Below are 18,277 nucleotides of genomic sequence, written 5' to 3' on the forward strand. Positions count from 1 at the left end.
CATTTAAGGTGAGAGGGGGACAGTTCAAATGGATGCGAAGGTACGCACCTCCTGACACCCCAAAGTCTATCCACCATCTACAAGGCACAAGTCAGGAGTGGGGTGGAACACTCCCCACTTGCCTGGATGGGTGCAGCCATTCAATCTCTCCACCACCGGGGCTCAGTAGCAGCAGTGTGTACTATCTACAAGATGCACTGCTAAAATTCACTTTAGATCCTTAGACAGCCCCTTCCAAACCCACGACCACTTCCATCTAGAAGGGCAGCAGTTACTTGGGAACACCACCACCTGCAAGTTCCCCTCCCAAGCCACTCACCATCCTGACTTGGAAATATACCGCTGTTCCTTCACAGTCGTTGGGTCAAAATCCTGGAATTCCTTCCCTACCAGCATTGTGGGTCAACTCACAGCAAGTGGATCTGCAGTGGTTCAAGAAGGCAGCTCACCACCACCTTCTCAAGGGCAAATAGGGATGGGCTATCAATGCTGGCCAGCCAGCGACACTCTTGTCTCATAAATAAATTTTAAAAATTGTGAGGGGCAAGTTTTTTACATAGAGAGTGGTTGATGTCTGGAATGCGCTGCGGGGCGAAGGCAGTTATGATAGGGGTATTTAAGGGTCTTTTAGATAACCACATGAACGTGCAGCAAATAGAATGATATCCCATCGGAAGGATGTTGTGAAACTTGAAAGTGTTCGGAAAAGATTGACAAGGATGTTGCCAGGTTTGGAGAATCTGAGCTATAGGGAGAGGCTGAGCAGGCTGGGGCTGTTTTCCCTGGAGCGTCGGAGGCTGAGGGGTGACCTTATAGAGGTTTACAAAATCATGAGGGGCATGGATAGGATAAATAGACAAAGTCTTTTCCCTGGGATGGGGGAGTCCAGAATGAAAGGGCATAGATTGAGGAGGAGAGGAAAAAGATATAAAAGGGACCTAAGGGGCAACATTTTCACGCAGAGGGTGGTGCACATATAAAATGAGTTGCCAGAGGAAATGGTGGAGGCTGGTGCAATTGCAACGTCTAAAAGGCATCTGGATGGGTATATGACTAGGAAGGGTTGAGAGGGATATGGGCCAAGTGCTGGCGAATGGGACTAGATTAGGTTAGGATATCTGGTCGGCATGGACGAGTTGAACTGAAGGTTTCTGTTTCTGAGCTGTACATCTCTATGACTTGATGATTCTATGACCAAGAGCAGGTAGAAAGAATCAATTTATTTTGGCGTCATGTTCAGCACGACACCCTGGGCCAAAGGGCCTGTTCTCGTGCTGTAACTGTTCTATGTTCTAAATGGGGTAACTAATCCTTTTCTGCATGCAATTAGTGGGTGTGATTGGACCCGAGAGTTTCCAACTCACATCAGATTTACAAAGTTTATATAATAAGTTCCACACTCTCCACATTTCCTGGTTGATCAAAAGGAAATTAGTGGCAGATGCTGGAAATATTAAACAAATGTGGAAAATGCTGTCAATACACTATAATGGAGCAACCTTCAGATGAATTAATATTTATTCATTTATATAATTTGGGTATCTGACTGGGCTAGCATTTATTGTCGATTTCTAGCTGATAGGGATTCTTAAATCCCTTCACACATTTCCATGGTTTGTCCCTGTTGTGACTGTGTTTATGTCCTGACAAACCAGATAGTCCAATAAAGCCTTGACCGCACTAATATGGGAATGGTTTCTCCCCACTGTCAATGCTGCTACATCATCCATGATCAAAATATGATTATATTCAGGTTATCATTAATTGTGTGACTCCATCAGATGCTAATGTGACGTTTGGTTTCAGTTTCCCAACTGTAAATCATCCCTCTCCCCAATACCCTTTGGAATCAACGTTAAAAAGAAATCAATAGAGTGACAAAGCATAAAATATAAAGTATTGTGAAATTGAAGTGACAACTTGCAGGGCAGGAACGAGGAAATAGTGTCCCTGAAAATTGCTGAATTGTCATAAAACTGGTTGCCTGTTATCCATCAGGGAAGAGAACCTGCTACCTGGTCTGGACAAACACAAGGCTCTGGTGGGAGAACAGAGAAAGAGACAGGGGTGAAGGAGAAAGAGGTTATCTATCACCAACTTGAATAGAATTCTGACAGAATCTCCGAAGCTCCCAACCTCCACCACTTTGAAGGGCCAGGTTGGCAGGTGGAGGTGAACACCATCATCTCCAACTTCCTTTCCAGTCACACACCATCCTGGCTTCTCAGATATCTACTACAGGACGTACACAAACTTGTTCCATTTAAGTATTGGTTTATAAAATCATGAGGGCAATAGATAATGTTAATAACAAAGGTCTATTCCTCAGGGTAGGAGAGTCCAAAACTAAAGGGCATACCTTTAAGGTGAGAGGAGAAAGGTTTAAAAGGAACTTGAGGGACAACTTTTTCAGAGAGGGTGCGGTGGAGGCGGGTACAATTACAACATTTAAAAGACATCGAGTTGGGTACATAGATAGGAAAGGTTTAGAAGGATGTGGGCCAGATGCGGGCAAATCAGTCGACTTTAGTTTGGGAAACTTGGTCAGCATGAATGAGTTGGGCCGAAGGGTCTGTTTCCAGCCGTATGACACTGTGTCTCTATTGAGAAGATTGAAGCCATTGTGATAAGTTTCTTCTACAAACTCCACTCCCTCCAAGGAATGAGGAAGTTTAATTGTGAGGGAGGTTCACTGAAACTGGGGCTTGTTCTCTTATTGAACAATTAATGACAGTGTTAAATAACCAGTGCAGCTACAACACCAGCCACAATTACATCAATGTAACAGTGCTAGCTGACTCTTGCCCTCATTCCTGCCCTTCATTGAAGTCTGGACAAAGCAGCTGAACTTGGCATCATGGCTTTCAGGTCAGTGTGTACAAATGTGACTTCAGATCAAGAGTGAAGGAGATACAGCAACTCCAGAACCCTGGAATTTCTCACAGGTTCAGGGATGTTTTGTTGCCTGTCCCCACTGCATTCCACATTCCTCCTGACATACCTTGATTGAACCTGCCTCCACCAAACCCTCAGTCCGTTCATTCCAAGTACATACCAGTCGCTATTTAAAAATATTCTCCCCCCAATCATTTTTGTTCCTTTTACAAATTATTTACATTCTTGAGCTGTTGTTCTCAATTGTCTCATGATTGGGGACATTTGCTCCCTATTGATTCTGTTCAGCTCCCTTGTGATTTTGAATCAGATCTACTCTTGGCTTTCTTGCCTCCATTGCAAACAGTCTTAACTTCTCCAATCTATCTTCAAAACTCAAATTCTTCATCGCTGAGCCAGTTCACATGAACCTTCTCTGTACTTTCACCACTCCCATCACAACCGTCTGAAGGTGTGGTGCTCAGAACTGGAAATAGAACTTCAGCTGATAGCAAATGTCTGTCGTCAATACCACCTCCTTGCTCTTGCCACGAATAATAACACCTCAGATATTTTATGTTTTATTAACACTGCTCCTTTAAAGTTGTACCCTTTATCTGCAATGTTCATCCTCCCAATATTTATGACCTGATACTTCTCCACATCAAACTTCATCTCCTTCTGATCCATTCGCCTGACTAACCTAGCTAGTTGCTTTTTTAAAATAAAATCCCTACCATGTGGAAATTGGCCATTTGCCCAAGTCAAAACTGACACTCTGAAGAGTATTCCATCCAAACCCATTCCCCTATCCTATATTTCTCCTGACTACGACACACTGGGCCTCTTGCTGAGATATTTGTGTCATCGATAGTCACAGGTGAGGTGCCGGAAGACTGGAGGTTGGCAAATATGGTGCCACTGTTTCAGAAAGGCGGTAAGGACAAGCCAGGGAACTATAGACCAGTGAACCTGATGTCAGTGGTGAGCAAGTTGTTGGAGGGAATCCTGAGGGACAGGATGTACATGTATTTGGAAAAGCAAGGACTGATTAGGGATAGTCAACATGGCTTTGTGTGTGGGAAATCATGTCTCTCAAACTTGATTGAGTTTTTTGAAAAAGTAACAAAGAGGATTGATGAGGGCAGGGCGGTAGATGTGATATATTTGGACTTCAGTAAGGCGTTCAACAAGGTTCCCCATGGGAGACTGAGTAGCAAGGTTAGATCTTATTGAATACAGGGAAAACTAGCCATTTGGTTACAGAACTGGCTCAAAGGTAGAAGAAAGAGGGTGGTGGTGGAGGGTTGTTTTTCAGACTGGAGGCCTGTGACCAGTGGAGTGCCACAAGATCGGTGCTGGGTCCTCTACGTTTTGTCATTTACGTAAATGATTTGGATGCGAGCATAAGAGGTACAGTTAGTAAGTTTGTGGATGACACCAAAATTGGAGGTGTAGTGGACAGCGAAGAGGGTTACCTCAGATTACAACAGGATCTTGACCAAATGGGCCAATGGGCTGAGAATTAGCAGATGGAGTTTAATTCAGATAAATGCGAGGTGCTGCATTTGGGAAAGCAAATCTTAGCAGGACTTATACACTTAATGGTAAGGTCCTAGGGAGTGTTTCTAAACAAAGAGACCTTGGAGTGCAGGTTCATAGCACTTTGAAAGTGGAGTCGCAGGTAGATAGGATAGTGAAGAAGGCGTTTGGTATGCTTTCCTTTATTGGTCAGTATACTGAGTACAGGAGTTGGGAGGTCATGTTGCGGCTGTACAGGACATTGGTTAGGCTACTGTTGGAATATTGCGTGCAATTCTGGTCTCCTTCCTATCGGAAAGCTGTTGTGAAACTTGAAAGGGTTCAGAAAAGATTTACAAGGATGTTGCCAGGGTTGAAGGATTTGAGCTATAGGGAGAGGCTGAACAGGCTGGGGCTGTTTTCCCTGGAGCATCGGAGGCTGAGGGGTGACCTTATGGAGGTTTCCAAAATTATGAGGGGCATGGATAGATAAATAGGCAAAGTCTTTTCCCTGGGGTCGGGGAGTCCAGAACTAGAGGGCATAGGTTTAGGGTGAGAGGGGAAAGATACAGAAGAACCCTAAGGGGCAACCTTTTCACACAGAGGGTGGTACATGTATGGAATGAGCTGCCAGAGGAAGTGGTGGAGGCTGATACAATTGCAACATTTAAGAGGCATTTGGATGGGTATTTGAATAGGAAGGGTTTGGAGGGATATAGGCCGGGTGCTGGCAAGTGGGACTAGATTGGATTGGGATATCTGGTCGGCATGGACGTGTTGGACCGAAGGGTCTGTTTCCGTGCTGTACATGTCTATGACTCTATGACCTAACCTACACATCCCTGAACATGACGGGCAGTTTAGCTTGGCAAATTCACCTTATCCTGCACATCTTTGGACTGCGAGAGGAAACCGGAGCACCCAGAGGAAACCAACACAGACACTGGGAGAATGTGCAAACTCTACATAGACGGTCGCCCAAAGCTGGAATCAAACTCAGGTCCCTAGTGCTGTGAGGCAGCACTGAGCACCATATCACCAGTGAGGTTTCTACATTATCCTCATAACCTACTTTGCTTCATATAATCCCAGATATTTTAAAATTGGCTCCGTATGCCAATGTTTATATCATTAATATTGTGAAAATCAAGATTCCCAGGAATGAAACCAAGGCAACTCCCACTAGATCCCATTCATCAACCAGAAATTTATCTATGAGCCAGTACTCTGTTTCCTTTCATTCAGCCATTCTATACTTTTTCCCTTAATGAACTTAAACTTTGGTTACAGGTCTGTTGTGGGACACTGGGTCACAAGCCTTCTGGAAGTCTTGGTCCACATCAACAACTCAACCCCCTGTGCTCAAACCCCCTCAGATATCGAGACGCCGGTGTTGGACTGGGGTGGACAAAGTTAAACATCACACAGCACCAGGTTAGAGTCCAGGTTAGGTTTATTTGGGAGCACTGTTCCTGCTAGCTGCCTGACAAAAGAGCAAGTGCTGTGAAAGCTAATGGTTCCAAATAAACCCATTGGACTATAACCTGGTGTTGTGTAAGTTTTAGCTTGGCCAACCCCCTCAAGCTCAACTGCTTATACTGCTCTTATTTAAGCCACTGTGAATGGTCCATACACTTTGCTTGGTATCTAAGGATTCAGTCATTCTATACCTTGGTCTCACACCATGATTCTTAATGGGAGGGGGGGGAGAAAAAGATGTAGTTTTGTTTTATGATTTAGAGGTGCCGGTTTTGGAATGAGGTGAACAAAGTTACAAATTACACAACACCAGGTTATAGTCCAACAGGTTTATTTGGAAGAACTGGCTTTTAAAGCACTGCTTCTTCATCAGGTAACTATTACGGCAAGATCGTAAGACATAGAATGTATAGCAAAAGATCACAGTGTATCATTTTAGTTGCATGACACTATGATCTTGTGCTATAATTTCTGTACCCTATGACCCTGCCCCACTAGTTACCTGATGAACGAGCTCTGAAAACTCATGTTTCCAAATAAACATGTCGCACTATAACCTGGTGTTGTGAGATTTTTAACTTTGTCCACCCCAGTCCAACACCTCCACATGAAGGGAAGATTGACAAATCAAGCCAAGCTGAGTTGTGTTTTGTGGAATTCTGTCCCAGACTGACAGCGATGAGCTTTATAAACCAACAGGGTGGGGGAAGCAGAGGATTGATGGACCAGAAACTTAAAACAAACGTGACATCAATGTCTGTGAGAATCACTCAATGCATCAGGACCTGAATCTGAACGTCGAAGGAAACAGATTTTGTCGTTCTGTCTGTGGGAGAAGATGTGCCGTAACAGTGTGACTGCACTGAAATACCAAAGTCTGGTCAAAGCATATCTAGAGAATTGTGTTCTGTTCTGAGGTGACTCAGTGGTTAGCACTGCTGCCCCACAGCGCTAGGGAGGCCGGTTCAATTCCAGCCTCGGGTGACTGTCTGTATGGAGTTTGCACTTCCTCCCCAAGTCTCCGTGGGTTTCCTGCAGATGTACCGATTTCCTCCCACAAAGCAAAGATTGTGCAGGTTAGGGTGAACTGGCCATGTTAAGTTGCCCAGTGTTCAGATGTGCAGGTTAGGGGCATTAGTCAGGAGTAAACGTATAGTCGGGCTGGGGAATGGGTCAGGATGGGTTACCATTTCAGAAGGTCAGTGTGGACTTGCTGCGTCAATAGTCCATTCCCACACTGTAGGGATTCTATGAAAGCTTAGGACAGATTTGATGCCCTTGCAGTGAATGCAGCACAAATTTCCCTGAATGTAAACTGAACTCCAATGTTTAGTTTATGACACAAGATCACACAAGAGTGACAATGCAAACAAAGGGAGCTATTCAACCCAATGATTCCAGGCTAGCTCTCTATAGCAATCCAGTGACACCCATTCCCTTGTGTTCTCCCTGTATGCTTGTTTTATATTTTTTCTCAATTGCTGGTTAAGTTTCACTTTGAAATCGATCACTGTTCACATTCACTTCCCTCAGAGTTCCAGGGCATCACCACTTGCTGTGGAAATATTTTCTCATCACATCCCTGTCTGTCGGTTACTCAGAGAATTTAATCTTTCCTCATTCTGTGCACAGTCAGCTTTTGGGAAATGATTGTCTTTCGCTAACTTTAATCAGTTTATAAATCTTGTATGTCTTTGAAATCTTCTGCCACTCCCCTTTACGGAGTCCTTTCTGATAAATTACCCTCTGCATGCCATAAAGGGCACTTACACCTTTTGTTAAACTGTGACCAGAATTAGACATAGCACTTGAATTGTGGCTCAATGAGAGCTTTCGAAATGTTCACCATTACTTTTTTCCTTTTGATCTCAATAGCAATATTAATGCAGCTCAAAATCCAATTTTTTGCTGAACAAATATATCTCACGACCTTCAAAGACCTGTGTACATGAAACACCAATCTTTCAGTACCTGCACTCTCTATAAAATTGTCCCTTTTGCTATATACTACCTTTTCCTACTGTTTCTGCTAAAATACGCCATCACATTCTGAAGGAGGTATTCAATGTTAGACTTTGTTCAAAGTTTTTCAGACGTGATTGGTGTCTGATAGGGGAGTTAGACAAACTCTTTCCAGCGAGTTGGAAATCAACGATGAGCAGGCCTCGTCTCAACATGGTGTTAGGTTACAGCACCTTTCCAAGTGTTTGAGATCCTGACAACTCTCTGCTGGTGCAGAAACAGCTGAACTCCATGAGGCAATTGGAAGGTGCAAAAGTGACCAACTGAAAGGTGTTCCTTGACCTCCCATTGAGCTTCACTGGAGCAGTGTAGAAGGCTGAGTCCAGTGTGGGACTGGAGCAGACTGAATAGATATTGCTGTTTGGTGTTTATCACACAATCTGTGCTTACTGTTCCCAGAGTGGAGGAGATCACATTGTGAGCTGTGGGCAAGTAATTAAATTGGGGAAAATAATAACTGAATCATTGTTGGCTTTCACCTTGAAACTTTTTGAGGACAGCTGAAGAATTATAAATTATAAAATGCAGTAAACTGATTGCCAGAATCCTAAATCCTCTCCCAGCTGTAGGTAAAATAAACCCCAATGTCAAACTGAACACGGGGGTTCAATCCTGGATGTGATTAACCGCAAAATTCAACTCCTGCAGCAACTTCTGGTCTGACTGGGTCAAATGGCTGACTCCTGCTCCCACGTTTCTATAGTTCACGATACTTCTCAGCGGACTGAACGACAGATGAAATGCCTTCTGAAACATGGAGGGGGCCGAATCATCTCTGTCCAGCCTGAACCTGCTGCTGGGAATCCTGGAAGTTATGGTATTCCCGTGCAGGAGCTGCTCTCGTCCTTCCAGTTTGGTGAGTTTGAGAGGTTCGGTCAACCTTCTGGTCAAACTGCGGAGAGATGAAGCCGTCTCCTTTCCCACTCCTCCATCTTTGTCCTCTGACACAGTTGTCCAGACTGGGTGAGATGGATTCCCTTTCCTGAAGGATATTACTGAAGTAGTTGGGGTTTCACAAAAAAATCCAGCGGCTTTCTTGATCACATTATCCTCTTCCCAACCCTGCATATTAACAGATTTATTCAGCTGATTTGTTCCATCCTTCTGTTGTTTTTTTTGTGAGTTCTTAGTCACATTTCCATATTTCTATTTGAAATTCAGAGTGCGCACAGAGATTCAGCAGGTCATCCCAGTTGCTGTCACACTGGCGAATCCACACTGGGGAAGAGACCCATCACCTGCTCGGAGTGTGGGAAGGCATTCATCAGATCATCCCACCTGTTTCCTGATGAAAGGCTTTTGCCCGAAACGTCGATTTTCCTGCTCCTCGGATGCTGCCTGACCTGCTGTGCTTTTCCAGCACCACTCTGATCTTGACTCTGGTTTCCAGCATCTGCAGTCCTCACTTTTGCCTAGATCATCCCACCAGCGAATCCAAACTGGGGAGTGACCCTTCACCTGCTCCAAATGTGGAAAGGGATTCACACAGTCATCCAACATGCTAACGCACCGAAGAGTTCACAAGTAACAGCAGCGATTGAATTTTGCAGTGAATCATATTTGGAAGTGAACCTATTCTATTGGTAAGTCTTTCTCCTGATGTTAATGAACTGCACTTCAGGTATAGGTTTCAATTTTCTGGATAAATGTCAGCTTTGGATTAAACATAAAATATGTGAAGATTTAAAAAATATCTGTAACATATGTACATTACTATTGAAGGGTTCTCCCTCTCCCCTGCCTCCTCCAACCTGACCTCCAACAGCATCGGTGAGGAGTTCATGAAGCTTCCTTGTCTCAGTCTCAGTGACAATGTGATCATCTGCCTCTGCTGTGTCCTTCTCGTCCACAGGCTCACCAGGCCAAACACTCTCGTAATTTTCTCCTTGCATTAGCTAGGAACTTCCATCTCACTCCAGCTTTCTCTTGTCAGGCCCTACCGGAGCTCATCGTGACCTATTCTCACTGAACTATCGACCCGTCTAACTCTTCTGTGTTCACTGATGTTGTTAATGGATTTGTCTCTCTCTCTCCTGGTTCTCCTCGTCTTCTTTAAACCCATCATCATGCAACCTAAGAGAAAGCAAACTTTGACTCAACCATCCTTACAAACCCTTGCCCTGTCTGCATTGTCCCTTTCCTCTCTGAAGACACCTTTGGTGTACCTCCCAAAGGATCTATCCTTGCCCTCCACCTACATGCTGCCATAAGGTGACACCACCCAAAAGCGCCATGTTTAGGTTTTCATGTGTACGCTGACAACGCCTAGCTCTAACTCACTTCCGTCTCTCTCCATTCCTCTAGCGACGCTATATTTTCAATTTCCTTACCCCGCATCCAGGAGGCTACCTCGTTGATTTTAACCTTACTGCGAATCCTCTTGCAAGGATGCCTGCCTTGAAGAAGTTTTCCTCCTCTCTCTACAAGAATCTCAGGGAGTCCCTCTCCCACTGCAACTCCCAGGTCATTTGATTTCGAAGCTACTTGGATGCTGCCTGAACTGCTGTGCTCTTCCAGCACCACTAATCCAGAATTCAGTCGTCCTTATAAATTCCATCCCCTAATTAACACTCTTGCTCTCACATCTGACCCAAGATGAACTTCCACCAGATAGCCACACAATCTCTAACCTTATCATTTGCCTCCTTATCTGCTGCTGAACCCCTCATCTCTGCGTATGTTGTCTTAGACTTGATAATTCCAATGCATTCGTGACCAGTCTCTCACATGTTCACGCAGCCCAGATCTGGAATCACAAGATCAACCAAAACTGTGCTGCCTGCATCTCACACAAGACCGCTTCACCCATCACCTCTGTGCTCACTGATCAACGATAATTTATATCCTTGTTATTAACACTTAACTGTGGCCTTGTTCAGCTCTATCACTGACACTTGCAATTGCATCAACCTCCAAAGGACCTGTCCTTCTCTCATGTTGACCTCTTTAGCACCCCCAATTTTAAGTTTTGCAGTAGTGGTGTCGACGTGTGTGTGTGAAACTCTGAAATTTCTTTGTGGCTGTACAGGATCTTGGTATGGCCATTTTTGCAATACCGCGCTCAGTCTCCCTGCGATAGGAAAAACACTGTTCAACTTGAAAGGATGCAGAAAAGGTTTACAAGGATGTTGCTCGGCATGAGCTGTTAAGAGCAGCTGAATAGGATGGGGCTGTTTTCCCTGAGGTGTCAGAAGCTGAAGGACGACCTTATCGGGATTTATGAAATCATGCGGGGCATGGATAGGGTGAATAGTCAAGGTCTTTTTCCCCAGGGTAGGGGAGTCCAAAACAATAGAGGGCATAGATTTAAGATGAAAGGCAAAAGATTTAAAAGGGGCCTAAGGGGCAATGTTTTTACACACAAGGTTATGGAATGAGCTGCCAGAGGAAGCAGTGGAGGCTACAATTGCATTTAGAGGTGTATGAATCTGAAGTGTTTAGAAAGATATGGGCCAAATGCTGCGAAATGGGACAAGATTAATTTAGATATCTAGGCGGCATGGACGAGTTGGACCAAATGTTGAGATTCCATGCTGTGCAACTCTAGGACTCCCTCTTAAATAAGGATACTTGCTGAAAATGGCAACGCCAATAAGCATCTTTCTAATGTCACTTTCATTGACTCGGTGTCAAATGTTTCTATCTGAAGCTTGGGAAATTTTATTGCCGTTTTGAGAGGTGTAAACTTTTGAGGTGCATCGACAGGGTCGAAGGAAAAAAGCTTTACCCACCAGGTGGAGGAATCAATGATGACAGTCAAGGGGCAAGAGTTTTAGAGGGGATGTGAGGAACTTGATTTTGAACCTGAGGGCAATGGGAATCTTGCTTCCTGTTAAGTGTGGTAGAGGCAGAACATTCAAGAACTATTCAAATGTACAGCTGCAATGTCAACGCATGCAAGGTGATGTGCCAAGAGCAAGACAATTAGATTACAGTAGCTAATTAGATTAGATTCCCTATAATGTGGAAACAGGCCCTTCAGCCCAACCCGACCCTCCGAAGAGAAACCCACCCAGACCCATTTTCCCTCTGACTAAAGCACCTAACACTGTGGGCAATTTAGCATGGCCAATTCACCTGACCTGCACATCTTCGGATTGTGGGAGGAAACTGTAGCAAACCCATGCAGAAACGGGGAGAATGTGCAAACTCCACACAGGCAGTTACCCACCGCTGGAATTGAACCTGGGACCCTGGTGCTGTGAGGCAGCAGTGCGAACCACTGAGCCACCGTGAAGATGCGAGTTTACTGCACCTTTAAGAGAATGAAAAGCTAACAGAACTACATGACAGCACCAAGCATTCTGAACAAGATATCATGTAACCTATTGGTCCAGCAGCTCATGTAGCTGGTTGCCTGGAAACAAAAGTAAATTTGAATTCAGCCAATCACTTTAAATTATGTCCCCCCCCCAAAAAATACCAAACTCCAATCAAGTTTGAATTCAGCATATTGACAAGATTAAAAACCAATGACACAATCTGATGCTTTGGGAGTAGAAGATCAGGAAGAATTAAACACAGAACTCTGTTAAAGGTACCTGTCCAGAGAGTTTGCACAGAGGGAAAAAAACATCACCTACCTGGAGAGCAAATCTACAGAGGAAGATACAATAGGTGGCTGGTTTTAAACTTTGAATTTTGGTAAATCTTAATCAGGGGTTTTATCGGACTACTATTGTAGAAGAGGAAGGTAAAAGATAGGTTAGAGAAAGGAGTTTGGAATAGTTGTTAGTTATTATTATCTGTGATACTTTAAGAAGTAATGTTGTTAATTTTTACTTTAAATAGTTCTTGGCTTCTCAAATTTTCACAGATTACTGCACCTTTTGTTTTGCTGGTGGAAATTAAGCAGAAGGGTTTACCCCGTGACGTAACATGAAGTAATTTTTTTTTTAACTGTTGCAGACTCGATAGGCTGCCTCAGTGTCAACGTGCCAGTGTCTTTCCAGTTCATCTAAACCATTTCCTACAGTCACCACATTTTTCTGGACTCTCCTCACTGTGACACTCTGTGTCTGGAGTGGCCAGATGGTCAACTGAAATCTCATGCTCTAGCTATGGTTTCATCCTACTGTGAACAGTGATGTTTCCTTCCATGTTCAACATCTGACGGAATTTCAATTATGATAAATCTGACAACTCGTCCTGATCCTGTTGTGATGTTTAGTTTCGGTTTCCCAAATACAAATCTTTGTTTTTAGCGTCTGATTTAATTGAATGAAAATAGCAGAAAGGTGAGAGAGAGAGGCACAAAAAAATGCAAAGGTAGGTTGTGAAATTTGGCTGATTGAATCTGTAAATTTTTGGGGGGGAGGGGGGAGCGGAAAAGGGAAAAATAACGTACTGGGATGTTGAAATTAGGTTTTGCTTCCTTGTCTTTCCTTCTTTAATCCTGTCACTCTGCCTCATTAATCAGATATTGGTAATGAAAGGCGAATGCAGCTTGATGGACAAGTTTTCTTCATTCTGAAGAATGGCGGAAAGCTCCCCCCATCTTTCCAAACATGGCTGCCTCCAGAAATGGTGGCCGCACATGAATAATTTTGACCTGTGCCCCCAATAAAGATGGTGACCAATCCCCAGGCCCTGTCTCTGGGGAGGAAACCTGGAGTCGTTCAAGTAGGGCATTTTCCACCGCACTCTGAAATGTGCCTTGTAGATGGTGGACATTCCCTGCCTACTTTCAAGTCATCAAAACATGCAGCACCGATATTGTAATTCTATTTGTTGAAGTTATTGATATGAATTGTAAGAAAATTGAGGTCCCAGTACTGATCCCTATGTCACTTCACTGCTGACCAACATGAAAATTATCCAGCTATCTCTACTCTCTGCTCCCTGTTATCTAATCAATCCTGTATTCAGGTTAATATCACACTCTTCCTTCGAAGCTTTTTGTGTCATCACCTTTTAAAATGTCACTTAGAAATCTCTCACATTTGGGAGGTACATTTTGCCCGTATTGATTCCTCAAGCATCACTAATAAATTTCTCAATTGCTATTTCCCTTAGTAAAACCTTTAGACCCTGCTGCTTGCACTTTGATTTTCTAAGCGTCCTTCTCTCACTTCCTGAATAGATTCTAACAACCTCTCTGAAATACATATCAGGTTCAGAAGACCGTTGATTGCTGCTTGCTGTCTCTTGAATAGAGGAATTATATTTGTGATTTTCAAAATTGATGGGATCTTCATGGAATTGTGAATATTTTGGAAAATTAGGGCACGTAGAATCTCCACAGCTATCACGTCTCAGATCCCAAGATGCAGGCTCTCAGGTTCTGGGTACATGTCAACCTTTAGTCCTAATCATTCTCTCGGTATCCTTTCCTTGATGATTGTGATTCTTTCAACTTTCTCTCTCCCTTTCATGCCTTGATTGGCTGTTATGTTTGTGATGTTATTTATATACAATGCAGACACCTAAAAATATCTGCTCAACATTTCTGTCAATTCTTTAATACCCAATATTCATTCCCAAACTCATTCCGTAGAAGAATAATACACTTTTCATTTTAGAACACTAGCAGAACCTCGATTTTCATATTTCTAGCTGTTTATCTCATACACCCACATCAATTATTTTTTAAATTTGATCTAAATTTTTGTTAAATTCATTCTTATCTTCATAAAATTAAAAGAAAGTTATAACTCTATGTGCTCTTAGTTTGGTACAGATGTGCAGTGTTCTCCTATAAACTCTCTTTCACACTGGAAAAAGTAACTTCGCAGGATGTAATGAAATATCACAGCACCAGGGTCCCAGGTTCAATTCCAGCCTCGAGTGACCGTCTGTGTGGAGTTTGCACATTCTCCCAATGTCTGCGCGAGTTTCCTCCCACAGTCCAAAAATGTGCAGGCCAGGTGAATTAGTCATGCTAAATTGCCCAAAGTGTTAGGTGCATTAGGCAGAGGGAAATAGGTCTGGGTGGGTTACTCTTCGGAGGGTCGGTGTGGACTGGTTGGGCCGAAGGGCCTGCTTCCACACTGTAGGGAACCTAATCTTCTTAAACGTCTGACACTATGTCTCATTCAGTCACCTAGGAAATTCATTCCGCAGTTCAGTTTAATCACTTATGTTTTCATACCCTGGTCCTCGCCTTTATTTGACTTCCCAAATCTAGTCTTAGACTGACTTTTCTCTCCCTATACATGAATGGGAAATTCCATCTTGCAGTGATGACTGTTACTGAGAGGCTGCTTCATTATGAAGACATTAAATCAGGTCACGCTTGGACAGAAAAATCCAGTCACTGCATTTACTTGTGAACTTGCTGCATCTCAATGGGTGGGACAACTGAGTGAATTCCTTCCCACACGCAAAGCAGGTGCTGTGTGAACATGCTGATGTGTCAGCAGAGTGACTAACACAGTGAGTCCCTCACACACTCTGGACAGGTTAATGGTGGTTTGTGAGCATGCTGATGTGTCAGCAGAGTGGCTAACAGAGTGAATTCTTTGCCACACTCAGGGCAGGCGAAAGGCCCGTTCCCAGTTTGAACGTCCTGGTCTGATAGCAGCTTGGATGAATGAGTGAATTCCTTCCCACACTTGGAACATATGAACAGTCTCTCCCCAGCGTGATCCCGCTGGTGACTCAGCAGGGAGAATAACTCAGCGAATCCTTTCCCACACTCAGGGCAGGCCAGTTGTTTTGGCTGAGTATGAATTTTCTGGTGTTTCAGCAATCTGGATCCCCGAGTGAATTCTTTCCCACACTTGGAGCAGGAGAATGTTTCCCCAGTGTGGGTTCGCTGGTGTACAGAGAGATGGGACGATCGCCTGAAACGACTCCCACAGTGAGAACACTTGAATGGCCTTTCATCAGTGTGAACACGTTGATGGGACAGCAGGTTCCCAGAACTTTTAAAGCACATCCCACAGTCTGGACATTTAAAAGGTCTCTCATCAGTGTGAACCCGCTGGTGTCTCAGGAGGTCAGATGACAGGGCAAATCTCTTCCCACAAACAGAGCAAAAGAATGGCTTCTCGCCAGTGTGAGTCCGTCGGTGGGTTTCCAGCTGAGATGGATATCTGAATCCTATTTTGCAGTCCACACATTTCCATGGTTTGTCGTCAGTGAGCTTATCAACACTCTTTTCTCCATCCATACTCAAGATTCTTATCAGGCTATGGCAAATTCAGCAACTTTATCAGCTCAGATGTGACGTTTGCGTTGTAAATCCTCCGTCTTAAATGTTCTGTGAAATTGAATTAAAGCATAAAAAAGGAACTGAGAGAGAACTCTTGAGAGAACACAGGCAGGTTGTGCAATTAACTGAATGAATGTAGTAACTTGTGGGGCCAGTACATTGAACTCTCCTGAAGTGTTGAGACATCCAAAATTTTGCTGCTTATGGACTATCACCAAGTCTTGTTCACCCAGCACCCTGATCGACAAAGGTGATTAATCAAGTACCAAAACTTAAAATTGCTCATCCTAGCTTTCCTTCATAGTCGTTATCATCCTATCTCTGTAATCTCTGCACTGGAGTAACTTTGTGCTCATCAAATTCAGGCCATTTCAGCATTCCCAGTTTGAATTGCGACTTACTTGGTGACTTTTCCAGGCCTCAAGCCCTGGGATTTCCTTCCTAAACCTCTCCAACTCTAACTCAAATTTCTTTTAAGATATTTATTAATGTTACCTCTTTGATTAAGCTTTTAGTCACTTGCTCCAACATCTCCTAATGTGGCTCAGTATTAAGTTCTGCTGTATAATGTTTGTGTGAAATTCCTTGGATTGTTTTATTATTTGAAAAGCACTGTAAAGAACAAATCATTGTTTTTGACTTGGACATACAATAATGATTCTGCATCATTACTGAGAAAGTAGCTGGTAAATCCTTTACATGCAGCATTGTGGGAACACCTTCACCACACAGACTGTAATAGTTAAATAAAGATCAACTTCTCCAGAGCCAACTGGGAACTGAAAATATTTTCCATCTTGCTTGTGATGTACAAATGTAAAGAATAACGTTCAAAGATATATCTACATAAAATGGATTAAAAACATTTACAAGAAATATCTGGCTGAGTCAAGCACTCACTGATCACGAGAAAGTTACAAACAGAGATTTATGTTTATGGGTAAGAAGGTGTGAGGAAGAAATTTTGAGTGCAGGCGAATCTTTGAACTTAATGCAGGTACTTACATTCAAAAGCCGATAAGACTCAGGTTGACTGATCCTGGCAGCATTCGATGTGATGCCTGTTTGAAATTTCCTGCCCTCAAAAATCCTCTTTCAATATTCTGTGAAAGTAAATTGCAAAATTATCACTGTCAGTCCAGGATAAGAAATATGAAGAGCCAAACACTTGAATCATTGAATCCCTTCAGTGCAGTTGAGGCCATTCGGTCCATTGTGTTTGCACCGGCTCTCCAAAGCTCATCTCACCCAACCCCCATAATCCAGAATTTACCGTGGCTCATCCACCTAGCCTACACATCTGTGGACTGTTGGAAGAAACTGGTGCATCCAGAGGTAACTCATGCAGACATAGGTATGAATTCCACACAGACAGTCCCAGGTGCTATGAGGGAGCACTTCTCCTAGTTTGCTCTGTGCAAATCGTACCATTCTCATCCCCTGTAAGACGGCATTCCAAAATGTATTCCAGTAGGAATTCACAACAATCCCTCCTCCTGACGCAGGATGGCCCCACGTGTTGCCAGCTGCACGCTATCCTCTCTTTGCAGGAATCGCCTGTATTCAGCAATGTGGATCTCTGGGCTGGGACCTTCATGCGACTGAATAAAGCCTTTGGATTCGTGGTGCAGGACGAACCATGAGGTGGCAGGAAAGCAGAATTCGCTTCCTTTTGTGCAACCCGCACCGCCTTCCCAGTCAGACATTGGGCTAATGCAGCTTAATGGACAAGTTGTCGATCCATTCTGAACAATGGGCAGCAAACCCCGCCCACTTGTTGCCCCCAGAGCACGAGCGGCCGCACATGCGCCCTGCCGCCCAGCTCCCCCCACCCCACAAAGAAGGCTGACGTCACCACGCGGTATAAAATGAAGAGCTGGGACCCAGTTCCCGGCAAACGGCGAGACCGCTTCAGATTTGTAATTCACAGAAGACGCTGACGAAGTCTCCAGCCCCGTTCGCTTCCTCCGTCCTGTCTGAACCTCACCCGTGGCGGAACCGACACAAACACAGTCCTCCCTCCGCGGGAGCCCATTCCGCGCATGCTCTATACGCTGCACGGCACTACGCCTGCGTCTCGCTCTGTTTTGTGACCAGGTTGCATTCACCGCCGCACGGAATGCTGGGTTAACAGCACGCCATTTAATATGCCAATCTAGGTCTCGACTATTTTTTTCAGTTTTAAGTTCTCCCAAATTATGGATTGAAGTTTAAATTTTAAATCTT

The 18,277-nt window shown here is 43.9% G+C and overlaps 1 protein-coding gene across 4 annotated transcripts in view; it reads right to left on the reverse strand.

The window, feature by feature from the left end:
• Window positions 1-18,094, reverse strand: part of LOC140461018 (uncharacterized) — a 163,022-nt gene extending 144,928 nt beyond the window's left edge. For 2 of the 4 annotated variants that reach the window (XR_011954451.1, XM_072555805.1), the window contains exon 1: window positions 17,057-18,094. The gene's annotated coding sequence lies outside the window, so the exon portion shown is untranslated. Of the gene's footprint in view, window positions 1-6,357; window positions 16,100-17,056 lie in introns of those variants that run through there. The other 2 variants (XR_011954450.1, XR_011954449.1) reach the window with 2 other exon arrangements.
• Between the last annotated feature and the right edge of the window lie 183 nt (window positions 18,095-18,277).

The sequence above is a fragment of the Chiloscyllium punctatum genome, chromosome 36, assembly GCF_047496795.1.
Source record: "Chiloscyllium punctatum isolate Juve2018m chromosome 36, sChiPun1.3, whole genome shotgun sequence".
Taxonomy (NCBI): domain Eukaryota; kingdom Metazoa; phylum Chordata; class Chondrichthyes; order Orectolobiformes; family Hemiscylliidae; genus Chiloscyllium; species Chiloscyllium punctatum.